A 26,889-nucleotide genomic window follows, 5' to 3' on the forward strand; every position below is an offset into this window, starting at 1 on the left:
CCATGTTTTTTTCTGGTGGTGTTAACAGAAAAATTATTTTGCAGTTCTGAATAAGTGGCGTCAGCAATGTCTGTATACACACACACATCCAACCTTTCAAGTCCTATTTCTTACCCCCTTCTAAAGTACACTGCATACTTTCTACAACCCTAAAGTTCTTGTCCTCTGTACAGCCTTCAGAAATGCCCACAATACTCCAAATGTAACCTTACCCAATACACTACATAAAGGAAAGAAAAAATGAAGATCTGAGCGTGTCTGCAATCCACCTTTCACATTATGCTCTCTGATATCCAAAAAGCCTTCTCTACTGCATACGAGTCATCTCAGGAGTGATTACTGCCAAACAGTCTCTCTTCTCGGTCCTGCTTAAAGTTGCCCTACCAGCTCAACATACAACTGCTTACTTCTGCAATTGGCAACAGTTAATCCCGTTTGCTTAGTATGGCAGTATAATGGGTGGGCAGCAGTACAACAGTCTCTAGTTCTCCAGAGTAACCTTGGTAACCCTAAAGAAACAATTATTCATCTTCCTAAAGAACAAGGTAGGAACATACATTAATAAATCAACTATAGCAAAATAATCCCTGGGCAAATGGCTGAGAGATAAGATACCAGGTGATGCTAGTTAAGGAACAAAAAGTGCAGCAATTTATATACAACTATACAACAGCAGCATGGTTTCAACATCTCTCAACCTCTCAGAACATGTAGTATATGTAGTGGAAAAGCTAGCGGATAGTATTTATTTTATTATTTATTTTATTATTATTTATTTTACATTTGTTAACCGGGATGGTCCGACTGGATACATGTCCTTTTTCAGCGGAGGCCCGGGGAGAAAAGCTCCATAATACAGACTAAAATACATAAATACAGACTAAAAACAACAAAAGTCCAAAGATTAAAGTGTATTAACATCTGAAGTCAGTCTACTCAAAAATCAACTGTTCAAAAGTCCATCTTCCAATAATTATACAAACAATCAAGAATATATTTAGGTTTTGTAACTCTGGTATTGGATAAGTTTAGATATTTTCATGACAGATTAAAAGTGGCTTCAATTTACTAACTGATGTCTCAACTCTCCAACTCTGTTGCCATGGAAATTCTTAATGAAGGTCAGCTATTCAATTTTGCTTGCATAAAAAAGAAAACACTGGTACAAATGGAACAATAACACGCTCAGCTAAAAAACTAAATGGACGACAATTTCTAAATTTCCCTCTTGGATCCAGAGACTCTACATACCCCATCAAGACATTTCCTTTAATTTCAAAATCCCCTTTCTCCCTCCCATGCATTGCACTTGCCTCAAAACTGAAGGCTGTTCCTCCAACTCCTAGTCCCACCTCCCTAGAACTCAGACAAAAATAACAGAAAACTGCACTTGTCTTTAAATTAAATCTTTAATTCCACATATTTCTGCCTCCCCCCTTTGGTGGTTCCACAGAACATGCAAATAGCTCTCACTTACTGCAATCAAATGGCCCATATGTTCCTCCTTTGGGATGAGGATCCACCAGCCCATTCATTCCCCCAATGCAGGCAAGAGTGGAGGGTTAAGGAGTGGGCCAGTCTGATGAAGTGTAAGCTGTACTACCTCCACACCCCTTTGGCAGCTTGTGCATTCCACGATTGCTGCTCTTCAGAAGGTGCATTTACAGTATTATGCATACATAACCTTCTGTCTGCCACATTGTTATGCAGTATGGGCTTGCTAATCTCCTTGCTGCAAGTGAACTCCCTACACTCCTGCATGTGCTACAATTCAATAAAAATGCCTCCCCTCCACCCAAGATGGGTGAAATGGCATCAGCCACTCTCTCACTCCCATTTTACCCAGCTCAAGGATGCAGATCCTGTCTTAGCACTAACCACAAAATGTCATTTCCATTTACCAATACAGGACTTTCTAGTAGCAGATTTTCTTGCCTTCTACAATACCTGCTGCCTGTTCTCTGAATACAGACTTAACTTTTCGGCACCCAAGTTGCAGCTGTTTGGGGTCAGGATGTAAACATTTCTTGCCCTGTGCAAGTAGGTACACAGTCTGTGAGGAAGCATGTTGTGATTGCCCCTGGCCATTTCTAAAATAAGGGCCACTGTTGCCTTGGCCAAAATGAAGTCATTACAATGATCTTTGCAAAATTCTTTTTAATCTTCAGAATGACCCTAAATATTTTTGGAAAACGTGGAAAAGCAAACAGGAAAATTCCTGTCAAAGTTAAAGAAAAAGATGTCTTCCGGGCCTTCTTGCATTGAGTCCTTGAGCAAAACTTTGCCAACTGACTGCAGTAAATATTTGAGGTGCTCCCCACAGCTGGATCAGTTCCTGGAATCATCAGATCAACCTCCTTGTTCTCCCAGTTTCTACATTGTGTCAGAGGGTTGCTTCAACTGTCGCCATCTCTCTCAGTTCAATGCCACTCTATAGTCAAACCCATCTGTCCACCTCTTTGCAAGATGCCCTTGTTTCCTCCTGCTTTTTTCTTGTCTGTCCCACATCTTCACCAGATTGTCTTCCGCTTCCCTGTATTTGCCCGAAGCATAGTAATCTGTTCTGTTTGACCACCTCTGCAATTGGACCTACTTGGGCTTCAGCTCTGATGTCCTTTTTGTTTCATCTGTCCCACGGTGTACATCTTACCACTCATCTCAGGCATTTCATCTCCATCACCTCTGGCTTTCTCAACTGCTCTGCATTCACTGCCCAAGTTTCTGTACAATACAGTAGTACTGGTCGCACCTCTGTTTTATACACCTTACTTTATAGCTTCTTTGGCATTCTTCTGTCATACACTACCCGGACGCTCTGTGTCATTTGGCTGCAGCCCCTCTGATTCTAGCTCAAAACGCCCTCATTCAGACATCCCTTCACCTTATCCACTCCTCCCAGCTACTCGAAGGTTGTCAACCTCAACACTATTTATAAGTCTAAGTCTATCTCCATTTTCAGCTTCTTCCGATTACCCCATTTGCTGCCATTACAACTCTCTTATCTGTACTCAATTTCATCCCATGTGCCTTCAGTTATGCATTCCATTCACTTATCATATGCAGAAGTTCTTGTTCAGAGTTTGCTCGTCATTCCACATTGCCTGCATACAGTCGTTTTATCTGTCTACTCCAACCTGTTTGCTAATGTAGTCCATCACCAGTACGAACTATTTAGAGCACTGGGCTCAGAGATGAATTCCTACAAAAGTACTCCTCTCCTCTATAGACAGAATTTCTCCAGGTCTACATTAAAATGACAAAAGTGCAGAATTTCGAACACTCACATGAGCGGAAATTCACACCCCTCGCTAAATATATATTCCAACTCCGAGATCGCACTACAGCGAGGAAAGGGCAAATATTCAGAACTTCACTGTACTGCGATCAAAAAAACAACATCAAGTTCCTGAATTTCTGCTCATGCGAGTGTTCGAAATTCTGAACTTTCGTCGTCGTTTTAATATAGACCCTTTTTATCCTCTTTTCTTCCTAACAAGAGGGAAAGTAATTGCATTAAAAGAAAAAAAAGAATGGATGACAAAATTCTCAGTGAGTCTCCACAAATATCTGATTTGCTATTATGAATAAGTATTTTCAAAACATGAGAGCTAGGCCATTTTTGAGCAGTCACGACTTTTGGCAGATACTTTTCTAATAATTCCAGTGCATAAGGAATTTGTTCTTAACTAAGCTATTTTGAGCTGAGGCCATTCATTAAAAGACTTCCGGCTTTTTCCGGTTAGGGGTTGCCACAGTGGAACTCTGGTCCGCTCATGACTGGCAGTGGATTTTTATGGTGTCGAGTTGCCAGCCCAATGTTCAACGAAGGCACGCCCATTCACGCTCGCACCTACCTGCATGTCTTTAACATCACTCAACTGCGGGGAGGACATGCAGACTCCACACAGAAGGCGCTCCAGCCAAGGAATCGAACGGGAGAACCTCTTGCTGTGAGTTGACAACACTAACCGCTGCACCAATGTGACTGCTAATTGAGGCCATTCATTACACAAGGTGTCATTTGGGTGCAAGTCATAATATAGCACTTTGTTCAGTACCATATTCGAGGCCAGAGACTTTATTCTTGTGTAGCTGAGGCCATTCATTACACAAGAATAAAGTCTCTGGCCTCGAATATGCTACTGAACAAAATGCTATATTATGACTTATACCCAAATGACACACATCCTAAAAAATCATCATCAGGGTTTGCTGCAGCCAAATATTTTTTTCCTATGGCCAAAACCATTTTGTTACTTAACCCTAACAAGGACCCACTGAATGAAGTTGGTTACCATTCAATTTCTCAGATTAAAAGATTTATGTACAATTTCTTAATATTTTCAACAGCTAACTTAACTTACTGATACTGAATAAATTGGTGGAAATAAAAGCCAAAGATATGCCCAGTGCTAACCAACTGACGTAAGCTCTATTCATTCAAACTCACAGTACTTTCAGTACGGACAGATTTGGTTTCTGCAGACACCTTCAAAGCTTTTGATAAAACAAGTATATTTATATTATTGATGTCGATTTAAATCTTATTAAATATATTTAATTCAATTAAGACCATTGTCATTTTATATCACAGAGCCACCTTATTTACAGACCCTGCAAACCTCTTTCTGGTGGCAATCCAAGACATTCTCAGTAATGTTGCCACCAGTATTTCATTTCTTAAAGATACTTTATGTGGATGATATACTTTTGGCAGTTTCAAATATTAAAAATTCTACTTCAGCCTTTCTTGAATTGGAAGCCAGCAAACACACTAGTATACTACAAATGCACTGAAAACTACAGTGTTCGTCCTCATTTCTAATGTAGGTTTTTTTTATCACTATTTGCTCTAATTTTGATATTTCTGGATTGCACATATTTTATAATTTTAAGGACATATTCCAAAGTATAAAACATTAAGTAGCATCTGCTTTATCACCAATTCAGTCCTACACATCCAATACTTTTCACCTGTAAACATCACCTTTACATGTCATATAAGATTTTAAATCAAGAGAATTGCCAACTTTGTTTTTTTAATGCAGTTTTCCATCACAATATAATCTATGCTGACTCCAGACAGTTTACAGAAATGTCCTAAAGGTCAGGCCTAATTACAACAGCAGATTCTACTATTTAAGCTCAGGATCCCAAAGTATACACATACCGCTCAACTGCAGAATGCCCAGATTTTTGCCTCAAATTTTTGGTCCGTTTCTCATAAAATTGGGGTTTTCTGGCAAATCACTGGCAAAATTATTGAATGTTGAAGTCAGAAAACGATGACAGTCATTTCAGTTTCAGACTTCATAAGCTTTAGAAAATTCATACTAATGCAAGACCTGTTCTATCTACTCTAATTTTTTAAAAGCAATATTTAAAAAAGTGCACCTATTTCTGGGCCTTTGTCCCCCATTATATATCGCTCTGTCCAAATATCTTGCAACAGCAGGTTGAGAGGTATGAGTATACACAATGGTACAATTTGGGGTTTAATATGTATGTATGGTGTGGTACACATTTCCTTTTTCTTCTTTCAGTTATTCTGACTGCAGCACCCACTTTATCTGAAATATTCTCTGTACAAATTTGTGGACGTCATTTTCTTACTACCCCACATTTAAGCTACTATCTTACAATAAAACATGTTTTACCTTTCGTGCCCTTTTCATTGGATTCTAATCTAATCTAATCTGATTTTCAGGTAATTACTTTTGAGCTTACCACAGCACATGATTTGTGTAGGCTTTTGCAATTAGCTCAATGAAATCAATCCAAATATTTCCATCTCTTTCAATTTTGATATTACACTCTGCGTTGGTTTCTCTATATTTTGTTCCCTCTTTGTATGTTATCTATTACATTAAAGGCTTTCTTGCAAAATATTGCAGTTAAGTACAGACCACTTGGTCTGGATCTTATTAACTGCCTTAACTGAATAATGGAACAAAGATTTTCACACCTATGTCCTACTGGATAACTATGTGCTGCTCAAGACTTTTCAGCTGCATTCACTTCCCCTGGCACAAATTAAATTATTCAGTGCAAGATTTTCATTTTCCATGTCTTTTACTAGCTAAGAAGGGTTGGTCGTCTAGTTAACTAGACTAGCCTAACTGGGGCCTTGCTGGTTCTATTACAAAATTAAAATCACTCCGGATGAAATCTGGCTAATTGGAGCATCACAGCCTGAACTTTCATTTCACAAGAGTATTTTTTTTTTTTTAGAATCATGGTAATCACAAAGAAAAACGGAGCGTACCAGTTAAGTAATGAAACTTTTAAATGAAAAAGCAACTGGCAGGCAGACATGGAGTAAAACATTTAACACAAACTAAAATAAGAAAGGTTTAAAATAAACACGCAATAAGCATTTTCATATCACACTAGGTATTTCATCAGATCTATCTTAAACCATTCTAGTTATCTAGTTTCTTTCTCCAATGCACAGGAGTAGCCGTGGGCATGGTTTGTGCCAACCGTTATGCCAACATTGTTATGGCCAAATGGGAATTTGATTATGTGCTGTGATAATACCTTTTTTAGGTCTGTCCTATACTATGGTCACTTTGTGGAGGACAAATTTTTTGTATGGGGCACTACATCTGAGATGTTACATGAGTCTGTACAGTATCTTAATGGTACTACAGACTTTCTACGCTTTAATTACGACTACTCGGCTGAGAGTACATCCTTTCTTGATGTTACAGTACTTAAAACATGTGGAGGCTTAAGCTCTAAACTGTATAACAAGTCATGTAAGAAAAATAATATTGTCCATGCCCGCAGCATACATCCTAGACATGTTCAGGGGAATGTTCTAAGGGGACAATTTTTTAGGGCAGCACATCTCCATACAAGAGACAGTGACATGTATGAATCCTTTGATAACCTGACCTCTGATTTTTTAAACAGAGGTTATAGTGATACAGAGATTTCTATAGCATAGAATGACATTATTTTGTTGAGAGAGAGTCGTACTAAACCATTTTTTGAGACTCAGACTGGATATCGTAATGTTGAAGCTTGTGTTACAGGTAATCAGATACGGATGAATCTTATTTACTCTAATGATACTAGTTTTATTTGTGACACAGTTAAACACTGGAATGATGTCAGATAAGAAATGCAAGGGGCTACTAGGGGATAAGCCCTCTTTTTGTTTCAAGAATCGTCCATCTCTTAAGAAGATGCTATGTTATAAATCTTACACAAAGTAACACTGATGTTAACGCATGAAAAACTGGTACTTATCCTTGCCATCACTGCAATGTGTGTAGGTATATAAAAACGGATAACCAATTTGTACATCCAGATACTGAATGTATTTTTAGGATTGATTTGTATGCCAACTGTAGTAGTTGCAATCTAGTGTACTGTGCATGTTGTGAAGTCTGTAGAGCCTTCTATGTTGGTAAAACCAACCAATGTTTAAGAGACAGAATCAGAGACATCTATATGCTATTAATAGATATGATGAGAGGAGTGCTCTCTTTAAACATGTGAAATGTACAAGTAGTGACCACCAGTTTAAATTCATGGTCCTAGAAATCTTTAAGCTTGGTTTGAGAGGAGGTGATATTAAGATCTGAATGCCTTGAAATAAAATGGATTACTATTTTGCAGGCAACGAATGGAAAAGGGCTTAATGACTGTATTCCAATTAAGCCATTACTTGGGTCACGTGACCTTAAACACTAATGTATTTAAGATGGCTAGAATGGTTTTAAGACAGATCTGATGAAATACCTAGTTTGGTATGAAAGCGCTCATTTCGTTACTGTAAACCTTTATTTTAGTTTGTATTAAACGTTTTACGACATACTGCATTGCCAGTTGCTTTTTCATTTTTAGAATCATGGCCATGAAAAAAATAAATATTGTCAAACTGAAATTAGGATACAAGATCGGACTTTCCTTCAGCCCACTGGTGCTTATTTACAGACTGCACCACAACCCTCCCACCCCCCACCCAAAAAATGGTTTATAGTATTCGGCTGCTATAGTGGTGGGGGCGACTGGTTTAATTTCTCTGTTTTTCGAATATTTTTTTCCAATTCACCTGGTTATCACATTTACCTACTAAAAATAATACAAACAGAGAAAAGATCCAGATCTGGGGTTAACACAACTTACAAAGTCTTCCAAAGGTATTTAAGGGAAGACCAGGTAACTGGTTCACAGAGAGCACTTAAGGACTGCAAAGAAGGTGGCAGTGGTGGGTACTGCTCCAGCAGTAAGTACAAAAAACATGCCACATTTACTGTAATAAAAACCTATACAGTTTGACAGCCACTTAGTAACAGGAAGTTTATAAACATTTTGTCTTTACCTAGCTTTGGCAAAGGAAACAGAAGGTTGTTAATCTTTATACAGAACATCAGTTCTATCTCAGGAAAACTGATGTTGTATACAGTATCCGTTGTATCACAGGAGAACTTGAGTTGCCCGTGAAAGTCCATACAATAAAGGAAATACTTGGTAGTACCATCTTCATGGATTCAAGACAAAGGAGTGTTCCAAATGTTAAGTGAAACTGTTTTCTGTAAGAGAACACTAAAGACGTTTTATCAAAAAAGTCTGCACCCCAGAAATTCTTCTGGTAAAGGCAATGGCCACAAAAAAAAATTCTCCATGACACGTACTTCCAAAGTCCATAGAGGAAGGTAGTTCAAAGATGGGAATAATAACCTTTTCCAATATAAAATACAAGTTTCACTAGAAAACTCAGTGATATGGGGAGCCTAATAAAAAAACTTACAGACCTCAAGGGAAGCAAAGGAGGTAGTCTAGTTATGAACGAAAATTCGAGACAAACCAACAAATGGATTTTGATAGAAAAGGAGCTAATGTCAGACTCCTCTCAAAAAGGCAGTCTAAAGTGAAAGGAATAGAAGCTGAAAAATGGCTGTTCCCCTTTACAAGAAGCAGAGAAAGAAAACCGCATGAATCTGTCTTTGCAACTCTCCAGAGTAAGGCTACAGAACTGGAGAAGACATGCTGTGATTCTGACAGTAAAAAAACAGCCATCTGGGTAAGGCATGCCCAAAGGGTGGAATAGAAGGGCACAGACGGAATGCAGACATATAGACCTCTCTACCACAATGGATTACACAGGGGGTTTGTTATCTGTAGGGGCCAAAAATGTTATGAGGAGGAGGACTTAAGCATCTGACTTTTTATATGAACCTAATCATTAGAGAAAATGTGGAAAAAACAAAGAGGTGATCAGAGGGCCACTTGTGAATAAGGGCATCCCTGAGCTGAACCCCCGAGTTACAGAAGGAAGAGTACCAGATTAATGCTTGCCTCACATACATAACAGTTTCAATGCAAATGACCATTCATAGGGCACCAAGAGAAAGCAACTTAGTCTATATGCAAGAAGACTGGCATCCCCTACAATGTGGCCAGCAATAAAACATACCCTGAAGGACCCACTGCCAGAACTTCATGGTCTTCAATACAGTACATATGATCAGGCCTCTATCCCAGTTGTTGCTGCATCATATTATCACCACATTGTCTTAATGTGTAATTTCACTTCCAGTAGTAGAGTACTGAAAGACCGTTGCATATAAACAATAATTTACCATCTTCAGTAATCTGCTGTGAATGTGAAGAGGACAACTGACATGTCTACACACTTTGAACGGTCTGCTCTGTTGTCAACCCTTCAGAGGGGAAATGTGTCCATGGTGGATAACAAGTAGCATTCACAGTGATGGCTGAATACAAGACTTGGAAGTCTTGGCTATCTTAATGTAACAGATGGACTCCAGACTTTGGGATCACTGAAGCAAAACTGTTCACTGGAGAAGGCTAACATACAACCTCTTGTGTGGCACTATTACAGTGGCCGTTAAGACCAAGGACCTGGAAAGAAAATTCCACCAGAGCTTAATGACAGAGAATATGGCCAATAAAGACAGTGAGCAGTTAATCAGTCCTGGCTAAGAAATGGTCAGCACAGATTTGTGTCTAATGTATGTGAAAATAAGAATCTAGGAAGGTCACAACTGGGACTCGAGTCACCCCAAAGGAATAACAGCAGCACATACTCTGTGATAGATCACAGACACTGTGGGCATAGCAGCAATGAGTTAATCATCTGGGAAAAGTAATAACTTGGCTTCTGCAGCTACCATAGCTTTGTGAGCTGCTACCACAGACATGAGTTTAGTAAATACCCAGGAAGCATCAATGACAGCAAATGTTAAAGTCCAGAACTGATAAAGAACAACTCCTACCTAGAAGCAGAAATACCTTTTGGACTCCTCCTAGAGGTCCAAAGTGCATAGTCGTTCACCTGCAACCAAGTATGTAAGGACAGAGTGTACAACACTCAGGATTGAAGAAATTTAAGCAAAGATCCAGTATTTGGCCTGAGGGTCTGTGTCATCAAGAACAACCTGGAACACTAGCTTAACCTCTTCTAATCTACTGGGACCTCTGGATGGATCTTTTTTTTTTTTTTGGGAGGCAGAAAACTTTTTTTTTCTTGAGTTTCTCATGGGGTGGGATGTCTAGTAAGGGTTAAGAAGGGGCAACTGATGGAGTCAAAAAGGGAATTTTATACTCCCTGGATCATTATGTTTTAGGACATTTTGTCATGTATTAGATGCATTCATTCTGAAATTCTGACTTGTTATGTTTTAGTTTGTCAAGAGTTTTCAAATATTGCCTCGATAGCATGTACATAAGCGTGCATGTTTGTGTGTTGGCATTATGGCTCAGGAAGTCACTGAAAAGAGTATTGTGCCACCAAAACTCCTGGTAACAAACATCAAATAAATAGTTTTCATCTATCTATACATTACTAGGCAAATTAAGTGGAGGGAGAAGCAACTCCTGACTGCCTCCAGAGTGAGACAGTAGGGCAAGGTTTCAGGACTGTGTCTACCCATCCAACAAGTTTAAGGCTTTTGCTGTGTGCTGCTCAGAAACCAGAAAGGATGCTGGCTCAACAGCATTTTTGAAAGAGAACACTAACTTCGGCAACTCTCAGGGTTTTGCCTTGCATTTCCATATTCTTTTTTATGCATTGAATGACCTCCTTCATAGTTAAGTGGGAGTGCACAACAGTGCTTTGGTCTTCTGTTGTTGTGTCTTTCGGCTTTTCCGGGTTAGGGGTCGCCACAGCGGAACTCCGGTCCACTAATGATTGGCAGTAGATTTTTACATGCCGAGTTGCTGGCCCTGATGCACAACCTTCAACGAAGGTACGCCCATTCACGCATGTCTCCACACAGAAGATGCTCTAGCTGAGAATCGAACAGGACAGCGTCTTACTGTGAAGCGACAATGCTACCGCAGCACCACCACCGCAGTTACAGTGCTTTGGTCTTCTGTAAAAACTAAAATTGTCTGTGTCAAAAATGCCGATAGATGACAACAGGTTGTTCTGCTTTACTAAAAATTGTGAGCATGGGAAGGTTTGTTGTGTTAGAAGACACTGTCATGTTCAGTGAATCAAGAATATGAAAAAAAAATTTGACAAACCTGCAGGGTTAGCATTGGTCAATTTCAAAACTTGGGCAATTTTTTTTCTTTTTACAAACTCTACGGCTGCCAGTGCGTCCAACAGTAACTAATAAGCAAACAAATTAAACACTTCTCAGAGATGTACACAACAATGTAAGTGCTGTGGAAATAAAACTACACAGATCTGATGAAGGTAGCTAGAAAGAACAAAATGAGAAGTATAGTGTTTGGAGTATTATTTTACTATTAAGATAATTAAGAGAACAACAAGAGAGACTTGCTAGTAAAATATATCGGGTTACTAGTTCAAATTTTTAACAGCACTATAGAAAAATCTGTCCAAAACTCTGTGTGCGAGTTGGTCTTATGGCCCAGGTAGTCACTGCAGAGAGTTCAACACTCATGTTATCCAATCAGTTCTCTCTCTCTAAATCAGTGACCAACACACAACACACCTCCAACTTCCATCTGCTCTCGAAAGCAACAAACTTTAGTTTTCAGCCCATCCCAACATCAACTATAAAAAAACTTACTAGCCAAAAGAAAAGAAAACAACCTCAGCTGCCAATAACCTACCAAGGAGTTCCTCAGAATAGGCACAGAAGCACTAGTCTTCCCAGTCTCCATTATAATCAACCAGTCAATAACTGAAAATGTCCCATCCATCTGGAGAAATCCATTATTATACCCCTTCACAAAGGAGGTACTTCAACAGAGTTAAACTAGAGACCTACTGCTATATTATCACCCCTCTTTAAAATTCTTGGCAAAAGTATTCACGCTCAGTTTATGAAACATATAATCAAACACAACCTCCTCTCCAACATCCAGCATGGGTTCAGGCCCAACCACAGTACTACTACTGCACTCAACTTCACCAACATATTAAACCAATACGGGACTTCCAAGATGGATACACATTGAGTAACAGCTTAAATTTCAAGCTCTTCCAGTCTGAAAAAACAGAAACTCTGGAAAGAGAGTCATTAAACTAATATTTTGGGGGTAATTTTCAGTAACTGGGTAGTAAGTGCACGGTCTGGATGTCAGCAAAAAAGAAATCTGGAGAACCTGAAAGAAAAGGTGAGGTAAAAACACTGACTGGGAAGAATTCTGCAGCTGTTCAGCAAAAAGCAATGCAAGCTCCAGCTTTGGTGCAATACATGACTTCCAGTAACTTAGAGAAAAAAATAAGTCAAATTTACTTAGAAAAACAAAACACTGATGGAGTACATCAACTCAAATAACAAAAGGCTGGAAAAAATGGAAGAAGCTTTAAACAAATAATTAGCTGAAGTGATAAAACTGCAAAAAAATCAGAGGTCGAAATGAAAAGCCTGGCTGAATATGAGACTGCTCAAGAAGAGAGGTTTCAAAAAATAATAGAATTAGAGGACAGAGCACAAAAGGAAAACCTGAAAAGTTGGGAGTAACAGACTGTATTAATTTTATGAAAGCACAACCAACCAACTGGACTGGTATTCTGCACCAGGAGGTGTTAATTGAAAGGGCACATGTGCATGCTCCAAACCTGGCCATGAGAAAATAACCTAGACCCTTAATAGTAAAGATGCAATCCTACCAGTAGAAGGCGTTGAATCTGACAAAGCTGTGGCAGAAGGACAAGTACTAAAAGTGGGAGACAGTACAGTGTTTGTGGAAAATGATTACTCATTGTACACCATGCAGAAGAGGAGTAAATGTATTCCACTAATCAGGGAATGTCGTTAACCAGCTGCAAAATTCAAACTGCTGTACCCAGCCGTCTTCAGAATAGTCCTTTCCTGGATGGACAAAATAATTTTTTGATGCAGAACATGCCAAGGAAGAAATACAAAAAAGTTTGCCAACAAGAAGTGGGGTGTGAAACGGAAGGAGATTCTTCTTCTGCTAGTAATAAAAGCCACAGACTGTACCAGTGAAACATTTTCTAATGTTTCAAAGGAAAATGCTTGACAGACAGAAAAAAGCACAAGAGTTGACAAGAAGAAATGAAGCAGAGACTGGACTTGGAAGATGCAGTTAAATAGGAATAAAACCAGCAACTCGGATACTGACAAACATGGGATTGCAAAGAATTAATTATACTTGTGAAACATGACAGAACAAGAAAACCTGGAAATATTGGACTTTGACTGTTAAAATTGCAGGGAACTCTAAAGCACATCTCCTACTTCATATAATAGACAACATTTGGAGGAACACTTAGGAGAGGGCAAGAGGAGGGAGAGCGCTAACCAAGTAAAACAAAATTTTGTTCTTAACAGTATTGTTTTTTTTTTTACAGTGCATGATATAATCTGCATGCTATGAAATATAGTTTTCACAATTACTTACAAGTGTAATGAGGATACTAAAAGTGAACAGGTTGCCCCTGTTTTCACCCCTTCTTTTTTTCCTTTCTCCTTGTTCAGTTTTAAGCAATGTAGGCATTGCAATGTAAAGAAAAAAAAAAGTCTGGTCAAGAGAGTATGATACAAGAAAAATGGATATGCTTCTCATTCTTGCATAGGGGAATGACTGGATTAAGGCCTTTGGCTTGGTCTAGTAACAAGATTTTAGAAAAAGCAAAGAAATAAAGTTTATTCAATATAATAAAGCTTCTCTCTAGCAAATAAATAGGTAAATGCTTGCAAAAGCAACTCTGTATCTTGTTCTCATGTCTCCATGGAAACAATCTGATAAAGAGCAAGAAAACAGAACACTTTTTTCTCTGGCTAGAAGATAATGCTTTCTGAAAGCATTCAAGTGTTTTTCCATTTTGAGAGCGCAATAAAAGACAGACAAAAATCAGACAGCACTTAATAGAAGCATAGGCTGTACTATGCATCTTAGCATGGATAAGCGTCCTTTTAAGTTATCCCAAGTCATTGAGTGTGGCTGTCGGTTTGGAAAATTAATCCTATTAGGAGGGTAAAACTAATATTTGAAGAAGATGTACATAGTTGTGTGTGTTGTGTGTGTCAGTATTAAATTAACAGGTTTTATGGGTGTATTGGGGCTGTATTTTATTTTTGTATGAGGGCTTAAAACAAAACAAAAAAGTTTTGTAAGATATGACATAAGCTCAAATGGAGAGGACAAGAAACAACTGTATAAAAGATCAATTTGCCACACACTAATGTGTGCATGTAACACAAGCTGGAACTAGATAATGACTTTTTTTTTATGTTGAAGTAAGCTAAAAAGTTATGTTTAAAATGTTAATGGTCGCACAGATATATACAAAAAAGAAAAGTGAATTACATTAAAACATGTATAGTGCAAACAGCTATGCTACAGAAGACACATCTGGAAGGCAGTGAACATGTGAATTTGATAAAGAAAAGATTTCAGGGCGGTTATTCAGAGAACACCCGAGGCAAAGGAAATGAGAACCACTTATATTCATTGCAAGAGGAGCTCCAATAGTAATAGAAGAAAAAAAAAGATAATGGTAGATTCATAGTACAAAGGCTACTGTCAAAGGAGGAAGACTACACTGGCATGCAATTAAATTCCTCTTAAAACTGCTACAATGGAGCTTGAGAAAATTCTGGGAAAAATAATCAGTTTTCAGCAGGGAATATTACCTAAAGATGGGGACTGGAATTAGATTTGCAGCAGTGGATGTGTGCCTGGGCTGCCTAAAATGTAAAATATAACAGAGAAGGGTAGATTTTTGAAGATGTTTATAACAATATTTGATGTGGAAGATGTGAATTCAGTAGGAGTTAGGAGTGAATTTACATATTCCCCAAGATACAAAAATTGGGCTAGGCTAGACAGAACTTTCAATTAAATGTATGTGTTCCTGTGAAATGTTCAGTTTTGATACACATCCAATAACTACTTCAGATCATGTACCAATAATAACTAAAATAAAAGTGCAAGGTAATGAAATAAAAATGAGATGCTGGTGCTTTCCTGTCTATCTTGCTGAAAAGAGAAGATTTTAAGGAATGGGTAGTGGAAATTATTTGGAGTTATTAGAGAAGATAGAAATTTCTTCTGAATAAATAGCAAGGAAATGGGACAAAACTGAAGTGGAGTTTAAAAATAGGGTGGAAATAAGAGAGAGAAAGATATGGTCAAGAAGTAATAATTACTTAGAGGGACTGACAAATGTTACAGTATTGCAGAACAGGGGGTATATCACAGAACAAGAGGAGCAATTGCAGAATATTAAGCAGAAAATAAAGGATTACCTTGAAAATCTGCATGACTTTAGAAAGACTGCTATTAAGCAACTGTTTTCTGATAACACCAGACTACAATAATTTTTAGCTCAATGACTCAGGCAACAGAAAGTAGAAAGGGTTGTTGCCAAGCTTAGGGAGCCTATAACAAGGAAGACAATAAGAGATCCTGTAGAGGTACTAGATATAGTTTGGAAATTTTATGAAAGTCTGTATAAAGCAGAGAACTATGGAGATCCAGAAAACTTACAAATGGAAATTTTTATGGAACAATTAAATATGCAGATGTTACAGGTAGATAAGGCTCAACTACTAACAATTAGGATAGGAGGAGATAAAATACAACTGGTGAGGTATAACCAATCTACATGAAAGTCCCCAATAGATGGCAATTCCTGTGGAAGTTTGGAAGCTAGGGAGGGAGAAAAACTGATAAAAGATCTGGAAGGTTTTGTTTAACAGTATTTTAAGAGGAGGAGAAGCACCAACATCCTGGAAAAAAGTGATGCCAGCTGTAATACCAAGAGGGTAAAGACCTGTCTACAATGTCTAAAAGAATGGCAAAGGTGGTGCGAAAATTGACAGATATGGTTCAAGGTGGTTTTGTGGAGGGGAGGCAAACATTTCACAACATTAACAGAACATCGATGATCCAGAGGGAAGATGAATGTAAGAAAATATCACTGTTGTTGGTGGGTAGTGATGCAGAGAAAGCATTTGACAGAGTAAGCTGGGAGTTTATGAGCAGGGCAATGGAAGTATTTGGATTCCCCACAATTGATGCTCATGATGAATTGGTATGGTAATAAAGAAAATCTGGCTCTATTTGCAGACGGTATTATTTTATACCTGATAAAATCAAAACAATGACATTTCAGTGTTGTGGAACATTCTGAGGCAGTTTAATATCTTTTCAGGATACAAAATTAATGAAGCTAAAACAAAGGCAATAGCTGTACATTATGTACCCACACACAAACTGATTCAGCAAAACTGGCATTTACTCTATAGACATAAAAATGTCCTCTCTCTCCACACTAAAACAAATACTTGCATCCCCTTATCTACTTCTCTCTTATCTACTTCTCTCTCTAGTCTATGGTCCCCCCTTACTAACTAACCTCCAATCCTCCCTTAGCTTGAACTAGAAACATGTTACAAGATAGCCACATTGGCTAAAAACACTACTCCACCCACTGCTGTATCTCTCTACAAATATTGAACTGGCTCGAATTTCCTTACTATCTTACTTCTCTTCAGTTAACCACCGTCGCATTCGTGTATAGGACATGAACAAAGAGTCTTTGTGGGTTCTGTTCAAGCAGCTTTATTTCATACAAACACATTACTACTGTTGGCGGACTCACTTAAGTAACCTGTATACAAACTAATAACTATGATCTTGCATGCTCATTCCCTGGCTGCTCCTTCAAAATGGCAGTAGGGGTTTGCACATGTGGAATATGTATATTTTTTATAGATATATATATATATATATAGAAAAACACACATACATACATACACATACGTACGTACTGCGGTGGTGGTGCTGCGGTAGCATTGTCGCCTCACAGTAAGACGTTGTCCTGTTCGATTCTCAGCTAGAGCGTCTTCTGTGTGGAGTCGTGTTTGAATGGGCGTACCTTCATTGAAGGTTGTGCGTCAGGGCCGGCAACTCTGCATGTAAAAATCCATTATATATATACACACACACATTATATATATATATATATATATATATATATATATATATATATATATATATATATATATATATATATATATATATATATATATATATATATATATATATATATTATATATGCGCATGTACAGCCTCGCATGCTTCTTAAATACATAGCACACATTTTACACTATGACCTACATCCTCCCTCTGAAAAAAAGATCATGCAATTGTTATGAGACTGTTTGGCATGCAGAAATCAAAAGGTTACCATAATCATGCATTATACAATATTAAACTATACATGTATGTATAATCAAGTCCCCGTTGCTGCGCATTTTCACACTTGGCTTAGATACTTGTCCATATCGTGTGAAATAAAATTGGGTATTAGCTTTAGCAACTGGATCGGTTTCTGTAAAATGGCTAACCTGTGGAACGTTAAATTACTTTCTGGAATGGCCTCCAAACAATAGATCATCTACTATTATGGCACATGGATAATCCGAAAAAATTTACTCCATTGCACACTGGAAGACTTCACTTGCAGAAGTTATTCCAAATGGCATCCTTAGGATTCCGTACCTGCCAAATGGATTACCAAAAGTAGTTAAAAATGAGGATTTGCAATCTAGCATCAGTTGCAAAAATGAACTCTTTACATCCAAAAACAGAAAATACAGTGGCATTCGGTATTAGAGCTGCAACCTCTTCGACTGTGCCCATTGGATGATATGGTCTTTTTAATGTTTTGTTCAAATCTCTTGGGTAAATACATATTCTAATTTTGTCTGAGCTTTTTTGAGAGTGGCTACCATGGACGACACCCACTCCATTGGTTCTGTGACTGGACAAGTCACACCTTGCTGCACCATTTTATCCAACTGAGCTTTAACTTTATCTTGCATAGCTATCGGAACTCATTCTTGCTGGCCTTACTACCAGAGTGACCTCTGGGTCTAACTTCATGGAATACACAACTGGAAGTTTGCCTAACTTTTCAATGAAATCAGCAGCATACTCAGAAAATGGCTTCTGAAAAACTGGAACTTGGAAATGCACTTATGTGATGAACTTATTTAGCAAAAGAAAGCAGATTCATTCTTAAACTACCTTTGAGACCCAATAAAGGTTGCACTGGTTTTTGGACTACACAGAATAACAAATTGTAACATTTCTCAGCCAAACAACATGAAAGCATCACTGAACCTATGGTTTGAATTTCTTCACCTCCATAAGCAACAAGTCTCACACTACTTGTTACACCGAGTTGTTCATTAAATCTCACTCTAGCTGATATAACATTTTACTTTGAACCAGTGTCTACTTTGAGCTCTGTGGACCTTCTATTAATCCGGACAATACAAAATACTTCACTTTTTGTTAATAAGTTCACTGCACCAAATCTTTCACCAAGCACTGTTACACCATCTACATAGAAAGCTACACAGAATGCTTTGGCTCTACTTGATCAACTTGCTTTTTTGTGCAACCTTTCTTTACAACTGTGCGAGGCTTACTTGATTTGCAAAACTTCTGGAAATGATTCCATTTTTTACATTTGTAACATTGCTGACCATATGCTAAGCACTTCTCTCTTTTAGACTCATGATTCGCACCATAACTGCAACAGTTAACAATAAAGCTAGATTTGGGTTTTGCTGATTCATGTTTGTACTGCAGTGAGCTGGCGCTAAAACTTACACCTTTCTTAGAACTTTCTAGAAAGCCTCAATGGCTTCTTTGGAAACCATGTAGCTGCCACATGCTTAGGCCTGCCCTTGTTTGCCACATGTTGCATACTATCTACATGTGCTCTAGAACCGGATGAAAACATGTTCTTGTCACTCGCAAGCATACTTGTGTGTTTTTTCTGTCATTTCATGGATTTGACAAATCTCTATGGCCTTGCTCAAACATTATATCACGGTCAAGAAATAAAATCTTTCTCACAGCAGTACAGTTAATACCACATACAAGCCTGTCCTTTTATCAGCTCATCTTTTAAATCACCAAACCAATATTTTATCTCGGTTTCTCAAGTCAGTTATGTAAGCTGCAAATGTTTCCCCTGCATTTTGACCTTGTGTCAAACAAATGCCTCTCATGTAATATTCGTCTGGGGGTTACAAATTACTCTGAACTTGCGCTTCAAACACACAGGATCTTCCCTTGATTCAGCTTGTAAAATATGGCAGTCTGCACATTCTTCTTCATACACTGCTGGTGCATACATAAATGAAACGCTCTCTTTCTATGGCCTCTGACAAAGCTAGGTTTAGTAAAATGAATGTCCTTGTGCGTGCATCTCTATCTGCATAAGCTGCTTGCATAAAAATATCGTACTCTTGCTCAAATATTCTCCAGTTTGCTGCAATATTCTGATCAAATACAACTTGACCGGGGGTTTTCAAAATCCGTCTGCCATATTAACACATACCAGCGAAGGGTTTTGCAAACAAGATAAAGATATACACATGCACATATGCCAGTAATTGTCCAATGCCTTTGTACTCTGAACTTATATCTTTGTTGGGCTTTTCAGAATTATGTGAATAAAAAAAAAATTCGTAGTACTTTCGAAAAACTGGACTTCGCAAAATAAATTTCTCTGGCATTTTGGAACTTTTGTAATGTCGTTAGAAAGGCGAAAATGATAAAGTTATTTACCATCATGTGCTAAAGTAATAATGTATCATCATTTCAAAAAACATTTGAGTGAATAACTCAAGAGCACTGTAATACTTCTGTAATGTCTTTTGTAAGAAGATACCTTAGTGTAAGAAACATGTTACGTAACTGCACAATGCGAATAAATCGAACATCTGTTGCCTGAAAAAACTTTTTTGAAGTAATTGCACTTTGCGAATAACTGCATACAGCACACTGAAATGTCTCCAAAATGGTGGTATGAGAAGCACTCTGTAATGATGGCACTTTGCAAATAGACACACCCAGCACAAGAAACTTTTCAAAATGGCTACATTTTAACTGTATTACAGGAAAAAGTTGCACTTTGGACACGATAAACTCTCTGAAATACATACATAGTAATAAGCACACACTAAGCACTTTTACACACCTTGGGATACTTTGAATAACTCTAGTTATGGCCTTGATACAACATGAAGTCATAGTTAAGCCCAAATATAGCACTCTGCCAAAACATATACAGTTGCCTTGCTTTAATTTGTTTAATGTGCCCTTTATTTTCCTTTATATTCATTTTGCTCAATTTGTTTAATGTGCCCTTTATTTTCCTTTATATTCATTTTGCTCATTTAAGCCCTTTCCACACCCAATATACTTTTCTTGTGGTTGTTTTACTCTAAACATGCCCAACTTTGCCTTGAACATACTAGTTTTCCTTTAAACAGGCTCATTTTATGCTTTACTGTTAATAGTTTCATCGAATGCTTTTATCCTAAACATTTTCTTTAGTTAAACTTTTTGTAATTTCCGCTTGCCTGATAATGCAGTTTGTGCCTTTGTAATACCCCTTTATTGTCTTATGTGCTATTTCTCATTACCTTTGATTCGTTCTGGCTATGTTTGTGCACTTTTCTCTCGGTTTTACCTTCACAGTCGTTTTTGCACCTCATGGCTCTGAATATTCTTCCATCCCGGTTCTGATGCCCTGTAGCTTTCGTGTCTAGGACACGAATAGACAGTCTTTGTGGGGTCTGTTCAAGCAGCTTTATTTCATACACATTCCTACTGTTGGCTCTTCACTAACTTAAGTAACTTGTATACAAACTAATAACTATGATCTTGCATGCTCACTCCCTGGCTGCTCCTTCAAAATGGCAGCAGGGGTTTGCACGTGTGGAATATATATATGTGCACGTACAGCCTTGCATGCCTCTTAACTCATTCGCTCCAATGGAGCTCAGAAAGTTTGAACTGTCAATGGGCGGAGTCCAAGCCTTTTGACAGAACCAAATTATGTCCTCACATCTGAGACAAATATTCATATCTCTGGAACCATAGGAGTTATGAAAGAAGTATAAAGGGCAAACTCTTCAGCACAAACTATTTTTATGGTAGTAGTATTATTTAGTTTCTAGGTCTTTAACCAAGTTTTATAAGTCACGGTAACACAGTAACTATTACTCCTGTAATATTTAGTAAACAACTTACAATAGCTCAGCAACCGCTCAAGTTACACACATACTGTCAGCAGCATTGTATTCACCCAGCCAGTAGCTTTCGCATAAGGCTAAGGAGTTCTGTCTGTGTTACTTGGTTGTTGAGATATTTAGAAAAATTTGAAAATTATATCTATATAAATTAATATCATAAAACAGTTAATATCCATTTATCTATAATAGACAGAAGTCAAATATTAATGTAATTAAGTTTGCCACCGTGTAAGCTTTAGAATGAAATCTTTTAAAACCTTGTACATAGCATGGTTTTGGAATTACTGATACAAATATGAACAAACAATATTTGATGCCTAGAGGCATCAGTAGGAGTTAAGTGCAGATGCACCTGGAGGCATCACTCGGATGTAATGAGTTAAAGATATAGCACACATTTTACGCTACGATCTACCACCACCACAAATAAAATTACTAACTAAACCACAAGACTGCCCTGTCCTAAAATCCTTATTCTCCCATTAGAGCCCTATTAAGTCCTCCAGATCAGTAAACCAACAACTCTTCCAAATTCAAAAGCCTAAATTATCTGCTGGTCAACAGCTATACTCCTGGGTAATAGCTAAAACGGCTTTCCCTCAGCCATTTGCATTATGCAATGTACTGCCTCCTTTAAAACTGCCTTACTCAGTCACCTCTATTCTAAATGGATTTGTAATCGCACTACACCTCTTCCAGCTATTATCTAGATCTTAGGGCCTTTCTACCATTTCCTTGTTAATCTCATACTTCTGTTTCTACTAATGACATTCTCTGTGATCACCATCACTATTACCTCTACCCATTCTACCTACTCTTTTGTCACTCAACTTCCTACAGGTTTCCGTATCATATTCTCCCATTCATTTTTCCTCTCTTCTACTATAATTGCTGTAGCCTCTAATTTCTTCCCTAACCTTCAGTCTTAGCTCATTTTTAAACAATCATTGTATCTTATTTTCTCTCAGATTTCTATTTCAATTATAATTGTATTATATTGTAATTTAATATATTAGGTGTATCTAGTGTGTGAACTTAAGCTTTTTATATTCATCCTTAATTGCACTTTGACTACAGTTCTGCTACATTGTATTAGTTTTATTATGTGCAGCAGTGTTGTACATATTCCAAGTGCTCTTCTGCTTCAGCAATCTTTTCCTCCATTACTCCTGTATATACTTAAATGTATACCTTGATTTAGCATGTACTCTATTTTGTGTTTCATGTGGAGATTTTCTTCCCAGGCCTCCGCTGAAAATGGGCTCTGCTGTGCCCCAGTGGACTTTCCCAGTAAACAAATCCCAATAATTAATTAACATCTATATTTATGGAGACACAATAAAATAAAGTACTTAGATGCATGGACTGCAAAGGATCCAAGTGTGGCAGCTAAGGATATGTAGGAACAGATTAAACAAAAGAGAATACAAAAACTGAGAAGTTGGAAGCTCTGTTGTATGGATATAGATAGCAAAATATAAGCAGTTAAAATGTTTTAGTCCATTTAATTTTATACGCAGGTCAGGGATATTTTTATCATCCTAAGAAGTTGTAGATATTTAGATCTGAAGGAGTTAATCTGGGAGGGGAACATGGCAAGAGTCAAGTGGGATAAACGGATTCTTCCAATTGAACAAGGCAATTTGGGATTACCCAATTTGAAGGGGTATTTCAGAGCTACACAGTTAAAGTTCCTATACACAGCAGAAGCAGAAAGCTATAATTCAAAGTGGAAAGGGAAGAGGCTGATGAAACACGGGGGGGGGGGGGCTCAAGAAACAAGGAAAGGCTGGGACTTTGGATCCAGAACCTTAAGGAGAATAACAATACCCACACAGAATATAAGTAAGCAGAAAGTATTCGAAGAACTACGTCAACACGGGAATGGAGAAAGGAGATTCTGCTGATAGGAATTAGTGCAATTAGGGATACAGGCAACAGGGGGGGCTGGAATTTATTGGAGAAAACTGGCAAATAACCAAGGTTTTGGGAAAAAATGGAAAAGGGAAAGGTAATTAAAATGGGAAGAGGCCAAGAATGTATTTGGACTGCAGGCCAGAGACATAGGATCCTAAGCAAAAGACCGGCGCTGGTACAGTTTTTAGAAAAATCTAGAATAGAAGCTGCTGTTAAAAGGAACAGTTAGCACAGCACACAAAAATATTACATAGCTGTAATAATCAGAGGAGATTAGAAAGGCTTGGGAAGAGAGACTGGATAAGCAATTTACAAAGAAACAATGGGGGATATAAGTCTCCCAAATATGCAACAAGTCTAAAACATTTAGGATCTTTGCTTGGGAGTGTTTACTTATTTTTATACTCCAAAGAATTTTTCCTCGGGTACACAGCAAATGCTGGAGGTGTGATGGGGAAGAAAGACAACTGGGATCATATTTTCTGGGAGTATAATGTGTTCGCAAGCTTTACAAATTCCCTGCAGATTGCTCTGTCAGAGATACTGGATAAGCAAATTGGTGTAGCTAAGGAAATTATTTTCTTGAGCTATGATGCAGAATCGGAACTGCCTAGACATAGTAAGGCCTTGCGGAGTCTAGTTATGGTGGCTGCCAAAAAAACGAAAATCAAAAGTCTAGACCAACTTTACTAGAAGTGAATACAGTAACAGAGATAAAACAACTGGAATAGGGATCTTTAGAAAAAGGTAGGAACAATTACCATAGAAAAGAATGGGAATTGTGGGAACAATACACGCAGAGGAGGAATGAGTTTTAAAAGAAGGCAGGATTTGAATGAGCCATGCAAGGTCTGACTGACAATAACTGGACAGATAAGTGATGTACAATGTTTGCAACAAAAATGTTGTCACTATGGTTAGTGATGTATAATGTTTGCCTATGACATATGTGATAATTTAATAAAGATGTTTATTTAAAAAAAAAATAGTAAACCAATACAGAAATGAGAGCAACCTTGTTTCTTCACTTTTCCTTGACCTTTCCCCAAAGCATTTGATACAGTTTTCCACCAAAAGCTCCTCTCTGAACTTGCAACACAAGGTCTCACTTACCCTTCCTCTCCTGGTTTCACAGTTACTTATGCAATCCAGTAGGTAACTAAATTGCAACAAAACCTTTCAGCATTTCAACCCATCTCTGTTAGTATTTCCCACAGGTCAATACCCGACACCCATTTTATTTAATATTTTCATAAATAAACTTCATACTATAACACTTGCCACTCTTTTTTTTTTACAATACGTCTACGATTCAACCCTTATCAAAATCATTCAAATATATTTCAAAGACAGTGAAATATGGCTACAAATATCTAACTTGCTGATTAATGCTACAAACTTACGCTTTTTACTGCAAACCACCACCTTAACCAGAAACACACATTTCATATTACTTCAAGGAAGAACACAAAACCAGAAACCATAAGCCAAACTAAACTATTCAGAGTCATAACTGATGACTACCTCAAATTTTATCACCACATACTTCATTCCATCAAGAAACACCGCTCCCTCTAGAAGGCTAAACACTAGCAGACAGAACAAGCAAGGATTACCCTAGCAGCAGCATACCTCCTTCCCTCTCTATTATAAAAGTTTCCCCTATTCTTACAAATCATCAACACTACATATAAAACTAAATTATCTATTACTACAAAATAGCTACATTTGCACTGTACTATTCACCACTACATACCTTCACCCTAGCAATAAACGTTTTACTATACATCAATAACACAATCAACACAGCTGGAAACACACACTACTCTCATTGTGTGTCAAAACTCTGTAATGAAATCCCCACACATTTCAAGACTTGGTTTAAACAGCACCTATGCCAAAGATGGCTCTGTTCTTCCTGCTCACCTAGCTAGCTTTATTCAGGATTACTTTTCTCAAACTCTTACACAGCAATTTTGCTTCCCAATCTTTTTGTACCTTATCACACCCCTTCATACTGTACTTTATTTCCTAAACTCTTAACCTTTCCTCCTCCTCTCACACCCCACCACTAACTAAAATTCTTCCTCTATCCATTTATCTTCCATAACTTCTCCTTTTATGCCACTCATGTTCAAGCTACATTCTGCTTGTCTGTCTTTAAATTATTAAACTCAAGAACATCCTAATTTGATATTTTTCCTGCAGCCACCATGCTACAAATATACTGTTACTGTATGTTACTTCTTTATTCAATTATACAATTTATATTTCTCTCTTTTTGTGTTAAAATGCTACATCCATGTGACAAATACTTAAAAAAACATGTAAATAAGCTCATGTACTGATGTTTTTGCCCTGCAATTTTAAATGTACATCATGTGTAATTTAAATGTAGAGCTGTCCTCCTCAAGCCACTGTTTTATTCAGACTTTTCCCAGTGAACAAAGACAAATAAATAATTTAATACAGATGTTTAAAAATGTTTTATTACTCAAGACATACTTAAACCATATCATTGTTTTCCCAGTTTACATACATCAAATATATATCATTGTTTTCCCCAATTTACATACATCAAATATCTTTTTTTGTAGTCATTCATCCATCCATCCTCAACCCATTTTACACATGGGGTCAGGGCGTCACTTCTGCAGTGAGTCATCTCGAGCCAAGGTTTTAGACCACCAGATGGCTAGCCCTGCCATGGTAGTTCATTTGTACACACAAACGGCCAATTTTAGAGTGTCCAATCCACCTACTGCATGTCTTTAGAATGTGGGAGGAAATCGGAGCACTCAGAAGAAACCCATGTGACCACAGGGAGTACATGCAGACTCCACACAGAAGGCATCTCAGCCAAAAATTGAATGGGAGAACCTACTGCTGTGAGGCGACAAAGCTAACAGTTGCACCACTGTGGCTACCTCAGCACCACGGCCACAGCCTAAAATTAAATAAATTGATAACTCTGCCTTCCCTCAAACCTTGCTCCTCCGCTTGAGCATTATTCTGCATATACTGTTCCCACGATCAGTTTGCGCCTTCCCTTTTCTAAAGATTCCTCTTAGAATTATTCTGTTTCTTTTATAATATTCCATACTTCAAAACACAGTCAGTTTAGACAGATTTCCATTTTCTAGTAAATCACTTTTTTGGCAAACAAAATTAAACTTAATAAAGGCCTTACTATGTCTAGGCAATTGGGATCCTGTATCCCAGCTCAAAAAAAAATAATAATAATTACTGTCATAGTTACAGCTATTTATCCACCCAATACTTTGCAGGAAATGTTCAAAATCTGCCAACTCACCACACACATGCACATTTACCCCTTTCTTCCACATCAAGCCTCCAACATCTGCAATCTACCCGAGAAAAAAATCTTTGAAGCCTGCTTGTAGTGCAAAATACCCATGCAAACACTTTCAAGCAAGCATCTTAAATCTTCTGGGCTTTTTTTTGCATACTTGGGAGCTGC

General features: G+C 37.7%; 1 protein-coding gene across 6 annotated transcripts in view; it reads right to left on the reverse strand.

Moving 5' to 3' along the window:
* Positions 1-26,889, reverse strand: part of LOC122808820 (gamma-aminobutyric acid receptor-associated protein-like 1) — a 404,699-nt gene that overhangs the window by 353,174 nt on the left and 24,636 nt on the right. The window lies entirely within an intron of this gene.

This window comes from Protopterus annectens, chromosome 8.part0, assembly GCF_019279795.1.
Source record: "Protopterus annectens isolate FY-2018-M chromosome 8.part0, PAN1.0, whole genome shotgun sequence".
NCBI classification, from domain to species: domain Eukaryota; kingdom Metazoa; phylum Chordata; order Ceratodontiformes; family Protopteridae; genus Protopterus; species Protopterus annectens.